This window comes from Solenopsis invicta, chromosome 8, assembly GCF_016802725.1.
Source record: "Solenopsis invicta isolate M01_SB chromosome 8, UNIL_Sinv_3.0, whole genome shotgun sequence".
In the NCBI taxonomy this organism is placed as follows: domain Eukaryota; kingdom Metazoa; phylum Arthropoda; class Insecta; order Hymenoptera; family Formicidae; genus Solenopsis; species Solenopsis invicta.
The window spans coordinates 18,406,747-18,427,572 of NC_052671.1; positions in this window are offsets into that span (position 1 = coordinate 18,406,747).

Below are 20,826 nucleotides of genomic sequence, written 5' to 3' on the forward strand. Positions count from 1 at the left end.
CCTGCTCCAGGCCGGATCGATCCCTGGATTCGCCGGGTCGTACTCTTCGTACTCCGCCAGGAGTTGATTGATTTCGCTTATGATTTCTTGCTCAGTGCGATCCATCTCGTCGAGCAGTCGTCTTGCAAGTGACGGTCGCGGTGGGGTTTTGACTTTGGCTGTCGTCACGGTTAGCCTTTGTTTATGCCTTTCCGCTCGAGTCATCTCCGTTATTATTGTTTGGCTGCTCGTCCTCGGTCTCCTCTCCGGAATCGGTTGCTTCGTTATCGGTGTCTCCCCTCTCGTCGGTCTCGCGCGGCGCCGGTTTTAAGTCCTGTACGTGTACGTGCCGAGTCCATCGTCCGCGCCTGTCGCGTAGGTCGAAAATCACGGGCGAGATTTTGTTGCGTACCTCGAGGGGCCCTCGGAACTTCGGTGCCAATTTAGCATTGAACGCGGCGGCTTTATTGGACAAGGGGTGTTCTCTTTTCTACACCCAATCGCCTATTTTTGGTTGCCATAGGCGACGGCGGAGGTTGTAGTATTTTTGTAGCCTTTGGAATGCGCGTGCGAGATGTACGCGTACTAGTTCATAGGTCTCCTCGAGGTAGCGTCGTGTGGCATCTGGCGGCGGGGTGGGAGGGGCCATCGCTTCGCCGACGCGCGCGGGGGTGAATATCTCTCGCCCGAGATTCAGGAACGCCAGTGTGTAACCGGTTGCGCCGTATTGTAAGCCAGTTGTAGTTCGGGGATTCTTTCGTCTCAGTTGCGGTGATCGCGGTCCACGTATTGCGCGATCATCGTCTTGATCACGCAGTTTGTTCGTTCTACTGGATTACAATGCGGCGCGTGAGTCGGCGTGCACACATGTCGGATGCGGTAAGCGTGTAGGAGTTCTTTAACTGCCTCGATTTTAGCTGCGTCCCGTTATCGGAGATGATGCTTTCCGGGCATCTGTGACGCAGCAGGACCTGTTCCGCGATGCCGCGCGTTACGGCGGGGGCTGTCGCTTGCCGGAGGGGTCGTAGCTCTGTCCATTTTGAGAATCGGTCTTGTATGACCAGTAGCCACGTGTGGCCTTTCCTGGAGCGGGGGAGGGGTCCTACAAGGTCTACGGTGACCTGCTGCCAGAGCTGCGTGACATTCGTCGCGTGCATGTTGCCGGCCGGTCTGCACTGCTCCACTTTGTGCCGCAGGCAGTTTTCGCATTTTCGAACGTACGCGGCGATTTCTCGGAACATGCTCGGCCAATAGTACGTCTGAGCGGTTCGCGCGATCGTCTTGGCCACGCCGAAGTGGCCTGCGGCGGCGTCGTCGTGATTCCGGCGGAGGATTTCTGGCCTCTCGTCGCGTGGTACGCAACGCTTCCATTGTTCCTCGGCCGGTGACTCGTTAAAGTCTAGGCTATGCAGGACGTGACGGTAAAGCCCCCCCTCGCGGATAGCGAAAATCGGGTTGCGCGGCGGGATTTTCTCGTGCAGCGCGTAGCGCGCACCTGTACCAGCGGTCCAGTGGGATGAGATTTGCCGCGGCGCTTGTGGGTTGCCGTGATAAGGCATCCGCGACGCGGTTCAGCGCGCCTTTTCGATACTTGATTTCGACGTCGTATTGTTGTAGCTCGAACGCCTACCGTCCCAGCCGTCCGGTGGGCGTGTCGAGTTTCTGTAGCCACCGTAGCGACTGGTGGTCTGTGACGACGGTGAAGGGGTACCCCTCGAGATATTCGCGCATCCGGCGTATCCCTCAAATCACGGCCAAGCACTCGAGCTCGGTGGCGCTGTAATTCCGTTCGGCCTGATTTAGCGTTCGGCTCGCGTATGCTATCACGCGCTCGCCTTCGGGAAAGAATTGCGTCAACACGACTCCGAGACCGGTGTTGCTCGCGTCGGTTTGCAGTATGAACCGCCTGGAGAAGTCGGGGCAGATCAGCACGGGGACAGCGGTGAGGGTGTGTTTTAGCGCTTGAAACGCGGCCTGTTCCTTGGCCCCCCACTTCCACCTTGCGTGTTTTTTTGTTAGCGCGGTCAGCGGCGCGGCCACGGTGGCAAAGTCTTGGATGAACCGACGGTACCAGGATGCAACGCCGAGGAACTGTCGGACCTGCTTGACGGTAGCGGGCGGCGGCCAGTCGGTCACGGCTTTGACCTTTTCGAGGTCGGTGCGGATACCGTCCCGGTCGACGATGTAGCCGAGGTACTTGAGTCGTTCCACACAGAACCGGCATTTTTCCGGGTTGATTCGTAGCTTGGCCTCGCGGAGCCGGCGAAAGACTTCGCGTAGCGTCCGCAGGTGTTCCTCGAACGTGGTGCTGACGACGATGATGTCGTCGAGGTAGACCAGCACGCGCGGTTCGAGGTCGGGTCCGAGTACGGAATCGAGCAGCCGCTGAAACGTGGCGGGCGCAGAGTGTAGGCCGAACGACATGACTTTAAACTGAAACAGACCCTTTCCGGGTACTGTAAACGCGGTGACTGGTCGGCTCGCGGGGGATAGCGGCACTTGCCAGTAGCCGCTTTTTAAGTCTAGTGTGGATAGGAACCGAGCGCCGCGTAGCTTGTCGAGCGTGGCGGGGATCTGGGGAAGCGGGTACGTGTCTGGTTCGGTCGCATCGTTAACGCGACGGAAGTCGATGCAGAATCGGAACTTGCCGTCTTTCTTGCGCACTATTACGACGGGGGAGCTCCATGGGCTTTGTGACCGTTCTATGACGCCGTCGTCGAGCATCGCCGTGACTTCGGCGTCGATTACAGCCTGCATAGCGGGATTTCGCGGTCGGTACCGCTGTTTGAATGGTTCGCGGCCGGGTTTCAGTCGGATGACGTGCTGCGTTATTGTCGTCGGGCCGGTTACGCCCTCAAACTGCGCGAGTTCGGTTGTGAGGAAACGATTTAGCTCGACTGATTCGGTGGGCGTGAGCAACGTGGATACGTTGGTCACAGCGTGATTCTCCTCGCGGCCCCGTAGTCCGGCGGGGGGATAGGTATGGGCGCGCCTACTTTTGCCCATGCGTCTATACCGAGGAGGATGACGGTTTTCATGTTTGGCATTATGCGGAATTTGTGCCAAATGCGTCGGTGTCCGATTGTCACAGTCAGGTGTACGTGGCCGGGCAGTTCCACCGACTGACCGTCGGCCAGCTGTACGGTATTACTCTCGCGCTGGATTTTAAAGCCGCTCGTCTCGACGCGGCGGGCGGTAGCGAGGTTAATGAACGACACCTCCGACCCGGTGTCGAGAAGTGCCGTGAGGTCCTGGTCGCGCAAACGCACAGTTAGGTGCGGCCGGGGCGTAAATTTTATTCGGAGGACCGGGAGTCGGCCGGAGTGTCGCCGGTCCTGGCGCCGTTTCCCGCAGGCGGATGGCAGTCGCGGGTCAGCACGCCGTCTTTGCCGCATTGCGAGCAAAATTTGCGCGGCAATCGGAGGCATTCGAAACGTGTGTGCCCCCGCTGTTTACATCGCCAGCAACACTCGCTCCGATCGTATGTCGCGGCGACGGTGGGGTTTTCGCGTTCCTGCGCTTGACTGGAGGGGAGCGCTCGGCAGCGTTCTTGGACTCGTTCAATCTCGACGACGCGTTGGAGCAGCTCGGCGGGGGTGCGGATGTCGGCTTGTCGTACGTGCAGTTGGAATTCGGGGCGCATGTTATCGTACAGCTGGTCGATTTTCTCCTCGGTGAAAAAATTTTCAGCCCTTCGCATTAAGGAGAGGACCGTCGTCGCGTATTTGAGGTACGGTTCGCCTGGTTTTTGAACGCGGTCGCGTATCTCGCGTAGTAGATAACTCCGGTAGCGCGGTGGCAGGTAGGTCGCCATGAAGTCGCTGACAAAGTCGCGCCACTCGTCCCATGCGTCCCGCGAGTTTCGGTATCACAGGAGGGCATCCCCTTTCAATAATTCTGGTAGCCCCAGCAAGACCTGATGATCCGTAAAATAGTAGCCGGCGCGCAGTTCCTCGACCCGCTCTAAGAAACCCCACGGGTCTTTCCCATACCCCCCCATTTCCGCATTTGATTCATGATTTTAGCGGGAGTGGATCCGTCCGGGGGTCCGTTGGTGTCGGTGAGAGTTGTGCGGTGCAGGGTGAGTCGCGGCGGTCGGAGGAACGTCAGCGTCGGTGCGGGCTGTGCGGCGGAGGTTGACGTTAGCGTCGTCGGTCGGGTTGTTGCTGGTTCGGTCGGAAGGGGGAGCGCGGCTGCGCGGAACAGGTCCGGATTTTCCTCGACATATTGGCTCATGCGTTGCCGTAAAGTGTCGAGGTTTCCCTCTGTATCTAGCCCGAGCGTCTCCATCTCTTCGAGAAGAACATCCTTATGTAGCTCGTAGATCCAGCTTTTTAGGCCGGCGGCCCTTCTTTTCTTCCGGTCTTGTCCCTGTTCGGGCGCCATGTAATTTACCGACTTTCCGCGCGCGGATCAGCTCGTCGGACTCTCGGTGCGAGACCGCGAAAATGATTCGACGTGGGAGAAAGGAAGGTCGACGGTTCGATTTACTTGACGCGAGATATAAGTTTAAATGTAGTTATATACATATATATATTTGCTAGGTGATATGTACACGGTAACCTATTTACACATATATACAGATGCTTAAGTATAGGTGCGTCCCGGCGTTGGACTACACGGGAGTGCATCGGCGCGACCCCGTGTGGGTGCGGCCCCTCGGCCTGTGTGCCGCGTTCGGCGACGCGGTAGGCGTGGCCTACGGTACGATTCGCGGGCTAGCCGTTGCGACGCGATTATTGCGGGCGGGTCGGATTCCCGCGCGGTATGGCGGATTTGCGACGGGATCGTCGCAGGCCGGTCGGACGCGCGACACCCTGTCAAGTACCTTGACCCGAGACCCCGAACACGGCGGTCGCGGTTTTGGTGGGTGTCGCGAGGTGAGGGGGGCAGTCTCCGGGTCGCCGGGAACCGGCTCGTGAACCAAGACTCTTGGTGCTTGGTTCGCGGAGACTGGTATAGGCGGAATGGATTTGCGTCGGAGACGAAGTACCCTCTCGCCGCGGCCAAGCACTCTTCGACCGGGTTTCCGACTTTGGAAGCAGGATATCGCCAACGCAGCGGACCGTTATCGAGAAGCTGGTCGGTGGCAGAGTGTCGTCTCTCGTCGCGGTGGCCCTATTTATACCGAGCGACTCCGCTCGCCTCCGTTATCTTTCTCGTCGCTTGACGGCGGAGTCGTCGGGATAGGGAGGACCGCGTGTCCTCCGAGAGCGCGTGCGCGCCGACTCAGCGCGTGCAATGTTTGTCGCCAGGCAGTATCGCGGTCTTTGAATTCTAAAAAATAGGTGCCCAAGGCACTTCCGGTTATGGCCCGGCGGCCTTTTGTTCGGCTGATGTTCGCCGTGGCGATGTTTCATACGGGGGTGCATCGTCACACCCATCTTTGACTATATTTCATTTAACTTAAGAGTTAGATCATACATCGAATTTGTGACACAATGTTACAACTGTTTCAGGTTCGCTCATATAAAATTACATTGTAAAGGTGATACTCATTGCATTAGATGTGGGGAGAGGTCACGGAGAATTGTGTAATAAACCTATTAAATGTCGAAATTGTGGTGACGATCACCACACTACTTCTAAACTATGTCCACTATATCAAATAAATCGAGAAATTAAAGTTGTTATTGCGTACAATAACTGTTCATTCTTCGAAGCAGACCGAATATTACAGGAATCAGGAAATAACTCCGTTCATTATGATAGATATGTAGAACCTAAGTCATGAGCTACCGGCTAACACTGCTGGTGAGGAGCTTAGTCATACAAATACAAAAGGAGATACAGTCAATAATAATAACACCCAAATGCTGAATTCTTTGGCGTACGAATTGCCTTTCAATACATATAAGTATAATCAACAGGCGTCATATGCCTAAGCTATAAAAAATAGGAAGCCTCATGAAAACAAAAGGAATCTTGTTAGGGAATACTACATGGCCAGAGAACAAGAGATCAGTAAAGATAATTACGGTATAGCTTTACAAAAACACCACAATATAAATTTAACGGACGAGGAGGAAGTCGAACCCTTTTCCCCCAACCCCATTAAGGAAGGTATCGGGGAACTTACCACAATCCAGACGGCGCGGCGTGGTGTAAATCAGCCGAATTTAGAACAGAACTCAGAAAATTAATGAGAAGATGACTCGACAGAACAATTCCAGAGAGAAAGAAGTCTTTAGATAGTCAGAATCAAGACATTGACATAGTATTAGGTAAAATAAAACGACAATTTCAAAAATTGAATAATATGAAAAAGATATCTGCAGACATTAAACATAGATTTTAGATTAATTTAGAATCCAAGACAAATAAAAAACCAAACTAAAATGGCTAATATCGTATTATGGAATGCTAGAGGTATTAACAATAAAAAAACGGAATTTAGCAATACTATTTTGGATTTTGATATTGCGGCGATTGCAGAAACGAAAGTTAGCTCTAATAAAATACTATTTTAAAGGCTATAAAACGATTAAATCTAACAATGTTGATCATAATGGAGGTGTGGCATTAATAGTTAGGAATAATATCCAATTCAATATAATCCCAGAATGGCAAATCAATTCCGAAAACTTTAACTTTATTGGCGTTAGAATCAAAAATTTCTCTATAATTTAACTTAATAGTAGTATATCGTAAACCGGGATTAATAGAATCAATTAACGCATGGCAAGATTTGATGAAGTTTAATACCATTGATGATAATTCCATAATAATGGGTAATTTTAATGCCCATAATCGTACACCCATGGAATTTGATTCTGTCCATGGGGAAATTTTCCAAACTAAGAAATCGCTATCTTTCTACATACTTACAGTTCATGATTAACGTAACAACCAATAAGCTCTAGTCGTTACATTAATTATAAACTGCGAGTATGTAGAAAGTGGTTTTCTAAACTTCTCAGTTTAGAAAATTTCCCCATGAACAGAATCAAATTCCATGGGTGTACATGGAATTGTTACAAGACTGATGTTAACGGTGAAAGATTATATAATACAATGTTTAATAATAACTATTTTTGCTTAAATAATGATACCAAATCTAGACTTAACTATAATAATCAGACTTTATCAAATCTTGACTTAATATTTGCTAAAGAAAAAATTTTGGATTGTCTGGACTACAAACAAATTAATGACACATGGAGCTCGGATCATTTCTCAATAAATGTATATATAAACATTGTATTCTCTCCTTACATTAAGAAAAACAATAAAATTACAAAAAAATATATGGAGTGGGCCGATATTCAACTTTAACTCTTATGTGCACACCCGGGTACCCAGGTACTCACCGGCGCACATTTCTTGAAAATTGTTTATGTTCCAGTAAAAATTTTTTTAAATTCACCTGAATCGTCGCGTTTTGGCCATTTTTCTATCAAAATATGCTTCCAGATTTTACTTTTTTATTAGGAATAAAGAAAATTATTGCTTTAATTTAAACAACTTGACAGGGATTCCCGGGGTAGCCCGGTACCCAAGCATAGAATTGTATGATTTCTGTATAATTTCTTATTCAATCGTACAATTTTCATTTAGTTTCATGACAGTGATGTTAAATAAATAAGAACAAATGATTTTAAAACAAAACATTTAAATTTTTATTGACTTATTCACTTATTCAGCGCATTCTCTACATTGAGTCATCGTTTCCGCATGCTCATCACATACGAGTTTGCCACAAACTACACAAGATTTTCTAGTTTTCCTACGTTTTTTTATTGTTTGTTTATAGCAAATATGACAGGAACCAGTTACGACTTTTCTGCCGGTGTGATCTAACCGCGGCTGAGATCCAGAAGGAAGCTTGACCGCGGAAGCAGAAGAAATTTGCTTGTTGAGAATGCTCTCAACTGCCAACTTTGTAGAATAATTTCTCATTATTTGCACATTTTGAGAGCGATCTTCAATTGTTGGCATGGCGAGCTCTTTACTTAGTTGTCTCAAAAATATTCTACGTTGATTAGTTTTTTTCTTTATCATTTTATTATTTTTATAATAAATGAGGTACACAGCAATGCAGGCAATATCGACAATGTTGTAGAAAAAAGTTAATGGTCATCTATTTGTGCGCCGATGAGTGGTATATCTGCATAAGATCTGGTCCATAGTCTACTCCTGCTTTATATCTATTATAATATAAAATCATTTCTGGTTTTTTCTTCGCATCATCAGACACTACCATATTTGAATGCATAGTGGAAAGTAATATCACAGCTTTATTCTTTTTTTGGCACATAAGAACATAACATTGCTTTCTCATGAAATCCAAACAACGTCGATAATTCCTCTCTCGTTTTGGAGGGTGCTATTGCTTTAGGTATAAGGTTTGTTTTTCTTCAAAGTGCCAACAATTGTTAGATTCCATGAGAGCAAATGCTTAGCGAGCGGCAATGATGTAAAGAAATTGTCCATGCAAATGTTTCTATCAAATCCTCTGTATAAAACTGCGAGCTTTTTCACAACTCTTTCACTCTGGTTTATCTCATGTACATTCCTTGTTTTGCCAATATAAATCAAGTCCTTCAGCGGGTAAGAGTTTTCCGCGCCACATATCCACCAAACTTTTATTCCATATTTAGCTGGTTTCGATGGGATGTATTGTGTGAACTTAGTTCTACCTCAAAAAGGAAAAAGTTGCTCGTCAATTGTTAAATTTTCTGGCTGTACATCGTACCTAAATTTGCATTCAGCATATTCCATAGATCGCGTATAAGAGCAGCTTTATCTTCACGCAGGCGTTGTTGACGCGTATTGAAATCATTAAAACGTATAAAACGTAAAATTGTTTTAAAACAATTTATTCCCATAGGTGCGCGATATAAAGGATATGATGATGATTTCCACATTTCACTTACGTGATCGGTATTGGAATTATTTGCACCGGCACATATCAAAATACCTAAAAATGCATACATTTCGCGCGATGTTACATTTTTCCATATGCGCGGCTCGTTTTCGAAATGTTTGTTATTATACTCTTCATATACTGTTAATGCTTTCTTGTTCGTACAACGAACAATTATATCAGTCATTTCATTTGACATGATCTGTTTGAAAGTATCGCAGATCGATAAAGTCTCCGTGCTTCTATGTGCACCAGCTCTTTGCCTAACAATATTCCTAACGGCAGCTTGATGTTGCAGTAAAGATACTTTGCTCCAAACTGTCCTATCTTTAGCCACAAAAGTTGTATTGATTTCCTCTGAAAAAATAAGTAATAATTTGATAAATAAATAATTTGTTACTATGTGTGCATATACTTTTTAAAATTTTAAATTTATAAAATATGCAAATTAAAATACCTCTAAGGGCTTCGCCTTCTTCTTCAGTCTCTGCTTCATTCTCAGCTTCATTCTCTTCTTCATCTCCTCCTTCTCCTTCTGATTGTCCATCTTGTTCTTGTTCAATTTCACCATCACCACTTCCCGCTTCTACTTGTCCTTGTCTTTGTTGCTCTCCAGTCTCATTATCGTCATTTTCTTCTCTGTCAGATGCATCAACTGTTGGTGCTGGGGTTTGCGCGGGAAACCAGTCTTGTCGTCACTATCTGAAGAAGCCAAACTCTCGTCATCAGAATCACCCAATAATTGTTTCAAATATGTATCTTGTTCGGAATTACTCAATCTAAAATAAATACACAAATAAATAAAATTATACACAGTTATATATTTAGTTACAAACACCTAATTTCGTATAAAAATATTTATTTCAAATTACCTTGCGTACTTAGCTCTCGATAATTTCTCCATTCTTCTTTTACCTCGTTAAACGTATAAAAAATACTTTTCACACCTTATGTAACAAATTATAACGCATTTATAAATATAAAATATACGACACAACAAAAGTGAACATTTATACGAAGCTACTTACGCAAACGCCCAATCGCGCAAATGCAACGGCTGTAAAGAGTCTATACTTTCTGGCAACAAATGCGTGCTTACGATCGTATAAATTGATACACACTAAGCCACTGCTGCTCACTTTTCAGGAATAAGAAATGCACGCGCAGTCTTCATTTTTTGTTTGCGTTCAAATTTCGGTGCTACTGTTGTTCGTTAAACTTTGAAATTCGCCGCACGGCTATCTGAATAATCTCATTCAAGGGATCTTTTATATGAGCTGAATTAGCCTATATATCTAGAGAAGATGTTTTATCTCTTCTTTTATATTACAATTATCGTGTAAAAGCCCATAGGAATAATTAATTCTTCTTAGAAAGTAAATATTCCAAAAAATCTATAGGTGGATACCTGGGTACCCCGGGTGTGCTACAGCGTAGGTAGGTAATTCCGGGTGTGCACATAAAGGTTAATTGAGGGTAAACTGCGAAATGTAATAGACGTTGAAATAAACGACATTCCTTCACTAAGAAAGGCGTACTGTGACTTTACCGCTGCCATGATAGAAGCTGTACATGAAATTGTACGTAAAAAAATCTCAACGATAGTAAACTTTCTAGTTATGCAAGGCTAGATAATAATAAAAATTTAAAACAACAAGTTCGTTAGTGGGATAAAGAATGTCAGGATGCATTTCAACTTAGAAAAAGCAAACTCAATAGATGGAGACACACAAGAAACTTAGATGATTTCGTAGAGTATAAAAAATATAGGGCCATAACTAGGAAAACATTTAATAAAAAAAAAGAGAAAGTTTTAACAACTTTTGCATTAATAGATTTACAAACTCCTTTTACGTCTGGAATGTAATGAGAACATTTAAAAATGTTAAAAAAAGAATTAATTGGAACAGATGGCAAACAAAAGTCGCGAAAAAGAAATATGTAACACTATCGAAGAATTATCTCCGTCATAGACGATTGATGATAGGTCGAGTTATATTCTAACTAACAATGCAGAACAATTGGGGAGATTAGACATGAAATTCCACATGGATGAGTTAATTAGAGCTCTGGCTATGATCAAAAAAGATTCCTCTCCAGGATTAGATCAAATAGATTATATAATAATTAAATTTTTACCAACAAGTGCTTTAGAAATATTGCTTGGAATTTTTAATGCAATACGGATATTGGGAGAGGTCCCAGATATATGGAAAAAATACCAAGTAGTATTCATTGTCAAAGAGAAAGTGCGTCCCATTGCTCTGTCATCGTGTATGGGTAAAGTCATAGAACGTCTTGTCAACGAACGATTGGTATAGTGGATGGAGAGAAACAATAAAATATCTTCAATGCAGAATGGGTTCAGGAGGGGTAAGTCGTGCGCTAAGAATTTAGTAAAATTATTTGCAGATGCTACGAGATCTAATATAGTCGGGGAATTCACATTGTCAGCTTTCCTTGACGTATCATCTGCTTACGACAATGTCAATTTGGATATTTTTCTAAACAAACTTAAATTAAAAAAATGTCCTAAGCGCATTTTAAATTTTTTGGTTAGTTGGACAATGCCAAGATACACACAATTCATCGTGAGCTATCAAACCATAGTCGAAAAGATGATTAGCCGCGGTCTTCCACAAGAGGCTATTCTTAGCCCGATTTTATATACGTTTTACACAAAAGATATTACCTCAGGATTAGCACGAAATATAAGTCTTGTACAACTTGCGAATGATATAGCGATATATAGAAGTGATAAATTTAGATTTAACAATAGAATTCTTTTGGAAGCGGCAGTAGACCGAATAAGAAATTTAGAAAAATTAGGGCTATTGTTAGAACCAAGTAAATGTAATCTTATTGAATTTACTAAATCAAGGTATTATGACAGAAATACTCACATTAATATAAAGGGTAAAAAAGAAAAAAATAACTTTTAAAGTCTCCCCGCTAAATAATGAGCAGGTTAAAATTAATATAGAAGAGTTTGACGAATACAGAAAATTATCCAAAATTCTTAATGATAGTATATATCCCTGGCATACCTATGAAAATAAACAGACAAGGTCTATCAAAGTAGTAGCTAAAATGCTTCATCATTTGTGTAATCCTGTGAAAATAATGGAGGATCTCAAAAACAAAGGTTTTGAAGTAATGGAAGTAGTTAACTTACTAAGTACAAGAGACAGGACTCCTCTATCCTTATTCATGCTTTCTTTCCAAAACAAAGAAAACATCAAGAAAATCTACGAAATGAAAGAAATACTTCGAATGAAGGTTGATATTGAGTCGCTAAGAAAATCTAAATTAATACCTCAAGGTAAAAAATGTCAAACGTACGGACATACTCAGCGCTTCTGTAATAGAGAGTGTGTTAAATGTGCTGGAAAACATCTAAGCAGGGAGTGCAAAAAAACAAAGTTAACTCAACCTAAATGTGCCAAATGTGGTAAAAACCACCCAGCCAACTACAGAGGTTGCGAGGTTGCCAAAAAACTCCAGACAATAAGGAACGATATAGTTAGGAAAAAGTTAAGTAAGCCAGCGCCGATCAGGAAAACTAGACCGGCTCTTACAATTCAAGGGAGGTCCTATAGTCAAGTTGTTCTGGAACCCAATATAATGGGAAATAAAACCCAGGATAAAGATGATTCTCATGGAGACAATGTAAATCCAAGCAAACCTGAGCAAACTGATAGTAAAACTTGAAAATCGAGAAAAGGAACTTAACGGACAAGGAAAACTCTTAAAACACATACTTGAAAGACTCTCTAAATTAGACGAATAGCAGAAAAGATGTAAGATTGACAACATGGAACGCCAATGGTATTATCCAACATCGTGAAGAATTTTAAGTATTTTTAGATACGCTTAATATAGATATATGTTTCATTTCTGAGACTCACTTCGACAATCAATCCTTCATCAAATTTAAAAGATACAGAGTCTACAGCTCTAAACATCCCCAAAACTTGGCCCGCGGAGGTAGTGCGGTAATAATAAAGGAAAATATCGAACATTGTGAAGTAGCCCCCTATGAATTAGATATACTCCAAGCGTCAGCAGTTAATATCAGAATAGGCGGACATAGAATCACGGTTTGCTCTGCATATTTTCCACCGAAAAACAATCTTAAAGAAGAACATAACCTAGACTTTCTAAGAAACCTTGGTGACAAGTATTTATTGTAGGAGGAGACTTCAACGCTAAAAATACATACTGGGGGTCTAGATTGACTACTAGTAAGGGAAAAAAACTATTGGCAGCAATAAGAGAATTCGGCAGTAATTGTCATTCAACTGGTAAACCTACCTACTGGCCATCAGACGAACATAAGGTACCTATTAGATTTCTTTATCTCCAAAAAAATATCATCTAACTACGCTGATGTATCGGAATGCTTCTACATAATCTCAGACCACACCCCCGTAATACTTACATTAAGCGGTAGTCTGATCAAAAAGGAATGCAACCCAATATTATTCAACAAAATCCACTAAATGGGAAAATTTTAAGTCAAACTTACGTGATAAAATTCAATTAAATACTCCGCTGAAAACTGAGACTCAATTGAATTATAAAACGGAAAAACTAATAGCTGACATCCAACAATAGCTCAACATCCAACAATAACATAGCTGCTTGGAACAACACTACTATTAGAAGTAAAAGGGTGACAGGCAATAATTACCCAAAAGAAATCCGTGACCTGGTCAAAGAAAAGCGAAAAGCCAGAAAAAGATGGCAACAAACTAAATCCCCAATAGATAAAAATAAACTAAATAACCTTACCCAACAACTAAGGAAGGAAATTCGTGAAATTAAAAATATGTCAATTAATTTGTATTTACGTAATTTAACGGCAGACAAGGATACGGGATACTCCCTATGGAGAGCCACTAAGAAAATAAAAAGAGCAATAATCCAAATACCTCTAATAAAGCGGCACGACGGAACATGGGCAAGAGATAGTAAAAGTAAGACCGACTTATTTGCAAAACATCTTGAAGAAACATTTAAACCGCTTAACTCATTGCAGACCTTCCTTCCGGAGATTAAGCATGATAAAAATGGAATTATTAGCTTGGTAACTCCAAAGGAAGTTATGCAAGAAATCAAAAATACTAACAAGAAAAAAGCCCCTGGGTTTGATTTAATAACAGGAGAAATTCTGAAAAACTTGCCCCGCAAAAGAATAGCCAAATTAGAAAATATTATCAACACTGCTTTTAGATTAAGACATGTGCCGGCAATCTGGAAAGTTTTTGAGGTTATTATGATCCCTAAACCTGGTAAATCTCCGAATTCAGTATCTTCATACCGACCTATATCACTGTTACCTGTAATGTCAAAGCTTTTTGAAAAACTTCTGCTCAAGAGATTGCAGCCAACAATAAAAGACAAAAAACTAATTCCCAACCACCAGTTTGGATTCAGGAGCAAACATTCAACTCTAGAGCAGGTACACAGGATCACTAATATTATAGAGGACATCCTGGAATCAAGAAAGGTCTGCTTCGCTGTCTTTCTGGATGTGGCACGGGCTTTTGACAAGGTGTGGCATGCTGATTTGATACATAAAATATCAGAACATTTCCCTAAACAGCTTTCTGAACTGCTGAAAACTACTTGGCGGGAAAAATGTTTAGGGTTAAATTTGACGACGAGTTCTCGGAACTCAAGGAGATCAACGCTGGAGTACCACAGGGTAGCGTCCTAGGACCTATTCTGTACCTCATATTTACTAATGACATTTCTTACTCTAAAAATGTAACCATCGCAACCTTTGCCGATGACACTGCTATATTGGCGACAGGGGAGAACACCTCAGTATCAACTAAAAAGCTACAATCTGCCATTAAAACTGTCAATGAATAAACCAAGAGATGGAAAATAAAACTTAATGAGGACAAATCCGTCCTAATTAACTTCACTAATAAAAGAGTAAAATCCTTACCAGTATATTTAAACAATAAAGCAATACCGTAGGCTAACATAGCTAAATATCTCGACATGAACCTAGACGCAAAACTTTGCTGGAAAGAGCACATTAAAAAAAAAGAGAGAAGAGATTAACATCAAATACAAAAAATGCTTTGGCTGCTGGGAAGAAGATCTCAAGTTTTCATAGGCAACAAAGTGTTGATATACAACCAAGTAATTAAACCAATGTGGACGTATGGTATGTAGCTATGGGGCTACGCAAAAAAATCAAATATGAATATTATTCCAAGATGCCAGAATAAAATCCTACGTGGAATTGTGAATGCACCATAGTACATCAGAGACAAGGGTTTGCATAGAGACTTGGGGATACCTACTGTGAAGGACGAGATAGGGAGAGCGGCGCGGAGCCACAAGAATGGGCTGCACGAACATATCATTTCAGAAGTTCATCAACTCCTCCAATTCAAGAATAAAAAAAGGAGGTTAAAACGAACCAAACCTCATAATTTAGCCTAATTTATGGCAGTTCTAACTAAACTAGGAAAGGCACTGGCCACTCCTAGAATGTTCTTTTGTATAATTATTAGCTAAATAAAAATTGCTGGTTAGTCAGAAATAACTAATTGCAGTTACCACAAATAAAAAAAAAAATTAATATAAAGGGTGTTAGAGTCGTAAACCAAGAAACGGTTAAATTTCTGGGCATATAGTTTGACAAACATCTCTTTTTCCAAAAGCAAATCACAGAACTTAGAGGAAAGATTGATAGATCAAACTTTGTTTTAAAATATCTTGGAGGTGTATATAAGGGAATGGAGGTTAACACTGCGTTAATGCTATACAAGAGCATGGTGAAATCTGTCATCGATTATGGATCTTTTGTATTTTACCCATCAAATAAAAATTTACAACTTAAATTAGAAAGAAGACAGTTTTTGGACATCCGTACAGCTCTTGGATATCGCAACAGCGCACCAAATGGGATTATTATGGCTGAATCCAAATTGATGTATATCGGGGACCGTTCTTTAATGCTTGCAAAAGCCTTCTGCAGCAAGGTATACAAATATGGTAAACAAATAATTAGAGATAACCTGAATAAGCTTAGGGAAGTAGAGAGGTTCACTCGTTACAGAAATCCCAGAGCTCATCAAAGTGTTATATGCCTTGCGAGGGACAGTGTAATAAGAAGATGTAATATAATGGGTCCATCGAGGGACTCTTTTGAGTTGTGCAATATGACGTTCCAACAAGTAACGGATAGAATATTATACAACGCGGAAATTGACAATAATATAAAGACAACTGTTCCTAAAAAGAATAACTGCAATATTGATAATATTAAAGAATATAATGAATTAGATATTAAGTTACTTAATGTTACTTAATGATGTTAAAATTAAATATAATCTCACGGAGAATAGTTTAAATATATATACAGACGGATCGGGCGGCGATACGTTCGCTGCCACAGGTGCAGGAATAGTAATCGAAGACCAAGAAACTGGTTATAGTATTAGTCTTCCAAAACAATGTTCCATATTTACAGCTGAGGCTTTTGCTATTAAATCCGCGCTAGAGATAATCACTCTTAAAATTGACAATTTCGATAATGCCGTTATATTTTTGGATTTTAAGTCAGTATTACAAGTTTTAGGAAATAATAAATTAGATGTATTCCAAAACAAATATATTTTAGAGATCACAAGAATATATTACACACTTAAAGAGACATATAGAGATAAGAAAATACTTTTCATATGGATTTTATCTCACCGAGGGATATCGAAAAATGACCTTGCGGACTATTTGGCCAAACAAGGAGCAAATGAAACGGCTTCAGAGGAAATAAAAGTTCCTATCAGCAATTTTAGAAGATATTTTAGAGAAGAGTTATTACTCGATTACCCACTATAAAAAAAATACAAGAGAACTTAATACTAAAGGAATATTCTACCAAAGAAATTTTTATCGTAAAAACGACAAAAAACCATGGTTTAGCGAATTTAACGAGGAGAGATATTATATTACCCTTATAAACAGAGTGAGAGCGAATCACTATAATTTGAACGCCTCTTTAGTGAGAAAAAGTTACATTGCGGAACCTAGATGCAAATGCGGCGATAAGAGTGAAGACATAGACCACTTGGTTTGGCGGTGTCATCGATACGATGCGTTAAGAATGGAGATGGGGCACCAGCTCGTGCGGTGAAAACTAGATGGCGTGGAGAGCGTTGCTGACATGATCAGGGGGGAAAAATGGGACAAAATGCGTGTCATTTATAACTTTATCAGGAAGATGAGAAAAGTGATATAACCTGGAATCCTGAAAGCTAAATTGAACTACGCCTCACGACGCACAGTGGTCTGGATCGGGCTAAAATGCGCGCATGAGACAAAAAACTTTTTATAAATAATCACAATATTAATATTCCTTGAAGAAAACATCCTGAAATAGAAATAATAGGTATGTTGTGTTAGCAATCGAGTCCTAGAGCCGTATTCTTGAAAAATAACGTATACGAAAATGTACGAAAATACTATTGTATGTATTACATATATTATAGAGTTCCCTAGTATTTTCGTATACGTTATTTTTCAAAAATACGGCCCTTGTGATTTTGCAAATGTGTCGTTCAATACATGAGACCCGATTTTTTAATTACACATTTGTATGTACGTAATAAAAAAATATATGTCCACATAAATAAGGTAAGTATTTTATTCTTAAAAAGTAAAGTATACTTTTTCATTTTTAAAATGGCGGGTTAGAATTTATATTTCCGTGTTTTTATTTTGATTTTAAAATAACGTATAAAAAACATTAAAAATCTTCCAAAAATTTTTTAGCAGAGTTCTGAAAAATTAGTTAAAATACAATTTACGTAGTTCGATGGATAACAAATTTAATAAGAAATAAAATATTACTAGGTTTTCAAATAATGATTATTGGATTTATATTCATATGATAATTTTCTGTATTATAAGTATACAATAAGATAGGAAATTTAAAAGTAATTAATATATTTAATCTTCTGCTTCGTCTTTATCTTCGCCTTCATCTTTGCTGTCTTCTTCACTTTCTCCTTCACTTTAGTTTTCTTCTTCAATTTCCAATTCAATAAATAAGCATTTAATTTTATCGGGAATATTTTTCCGAACTTTTTGACAATGGCGACTGTGGCCAAGATGCGTTATATATGGATCAGAAGTTAATAAAAATCTATTGAATATATCAGTCATTGTTTGAACTCTTGAAAATTTTCTAGCAAAACGGATTCTGTAATTTTTAAAATCTTTATTCCTGGCTTCTTGGCTTTCTTCAAAAAGTTGTCCTTTATAATAATTAAACAATATGTATTATGTACATTAATGTATAAATGCATTACGTATTAAGAATACAGATTAACATAATACTATTTAAAAACAATAATGTGAGTACCATATCTAATAGAAGTAAAGAATATTTAATAAAGTCAGGCCCGTGGATCAAAACTTTATGCACTGAAGGTAGCATATCGTACCAAGGATACAGCTCCACAAACATTTTTGCAGTTTCATGTGCATATTCATCGAATTTAATATAAGATATAGCTTCATTATAATTTAACGCGATAAGTATACTTCCGAAACGTTCAATTAGAACTTCATCGACTCCTGTGATTTCTGATGACAATTTCGGGTTCGCAAAAAACCGTCGAGAAGTATTGCCATCGTTTGATGAACCAAATCCTAGTAAATTATATTTAAACAGACTAGTTAAAAATACCGGTTAAAATACTGGTTACTGGCACAAATACGTAGAATATAATATTTATTAACCTGGCTTTGGTCCGTCAACTGTTAGGCCCATTTTAGTTTTAAATTTAGATTGAATATCTTTCTTTCGTTCGTTTAATATTTTTTTTTGTTCTTCTGATTTTCGACTTCCTTTTTTAAGAACTTGTGATGGTAGATTAAATCTAAAAAGTGATATCACATATTATTTATGTATTGATTCAATTACATTACAGCTATTTGTTGTCGTGTTTAAAAATATTCGAAAAACATTCGCAACCACACAAGCATTTGTATATAAAAAACAAGTACCTATAATTTAGACGCAGAAGACATTCGAAAAACTTAATTCTGGCATGAAGAGGTGAGATTCCGTACTTCAGTTTATCGCGATCTTCGGATAATGATTTTTTCATATTTTCTAAATTGTTCATTTCTTTAGGACCGCATTTACAAATATAACACCTCTAAATAAGGAAAAGAAAGTACAAATTGTATTGTAATTGGTTCATAATAAATAATTGTATTATTTAAAGTAGCAAATGAAATTGTTTTAACTAAATCTGTACACCTTACCGATGAAACTTTATTCCCTACTACAGTACTAATGACTTTTCCATCAATCATTGTTAGCATGAACTCGTGTCTAATAATTGTTGTAGTCTTATCATTATTATTAATCAGATAAATTGCGTATTTTGTCCATCACTTTGATATGTTCCCGTTTTATCATTTCATTTGTTTCTTTTTCAAATACTATTCTGATCGGTCGGCAATATCTAAATTATAAATTTGATATTTTTCTTTATCTACATTAATTTGTACATAATACTTTAAAGACCAAAAAGATAATTATTATAACTTAGTATCATAAAAAAACATGGAATCTGGTTGATGATGAAACCGAATTTTGCCAAATAATAGTACAACTTTCATCATCGGTTATTATTCGAATCGGTGCCATTGTTGACCAACGTTGAATCGCTAGCTTCCGGAGATTGAAACAATTGCTTATAATTGGAATGTCCGGAACTATCATCAAAGCCCCACTTAAAGAAAATTAAACATTTCTTCGGTTTACGAATCGTTTGTATAGTGAGAAATAGTCGTGATATCGTATGGTCAACAAGGCTCTGTAGATCGACAATAGCTTCTAATTCTGTTATTTTTACATTTTCAGGGTAGCATTGTTTTTTGGCTTCAATAATATTATGCCCGTAATTAGGATATAAAGAACGATGACACTTTAGGGCTGAAATTTGCCCATAACGGGGAACCTGTGAATTTGGTATATTTTTATATTTTTGGGTTTACTGAATTTGAATATAAAATTTAAAATTGTCCAAAGTGCAGGGAACTTTATGAAAATACGATATTACTACACAAAAACCTAGTTTTGCGATACATGTTTTCTAATAGTAATTTTGAACTCAAAGACCTCTTTTTTTATGAATTTCTTTAAAAATGGGTCTTTTAAATGACCATATCATATATTTGCATGTTGCTCATATATTACTATGATAATTCAGTTTTTTAGTTACGCGAGATTCCAAGATAGAATTATTAAACCAGGGATCATTTTTATATAAAAATTTGTTTTGTAAAATCAACTGTTTCATGTAAAAAAATAAAGCAATATCCTTCTAATAAAAATCAGCTATGTAAACTTAAACCTTAATAGTTTTATCTTATCCCCTTGAAGCATCGTGAAACTTATAATTTACATTGCAATAATTAAGACATTATCTTTTACAATTTTTTGAGAATTTCTTTAAGATCAATTGTTTACTATTGATTGTCGAAAACATTGAAAAATTTAGCCCTGAAAGTTATATTTCCTCTATGAAAGTATCATTCATAGAGGATTAGCCTTTTTCAAGTTATGAATTTTGATAACAGATTTAGAATCAGCAATCACAAAAATCTCTGCATGCTCATTTTCAAAAAAACCGACCTTGTAGAAAAATGCATGCTTCAAAAGGTTGAAATGAAAAATACCATACAAACCCATGATGGAAGTAGAGATGATGTGTGCAGTTTCCAAGCGTCATATATTAGGTTTTGACAAAGATACAATTAAAACAGTTGTAGCAACCTGATATCATCAAACATTTAGTTTTTCGAAGTTGGCAGACCTGGGATCTGAATGGTACCTCGAAGGGAAAAAGGGGCGTGGTTTCTGAATATCTCGCACACCATTCATACTTCCACCATGATACAAACCTAACCTTCAACTTCACGCATGACTTTAAAGA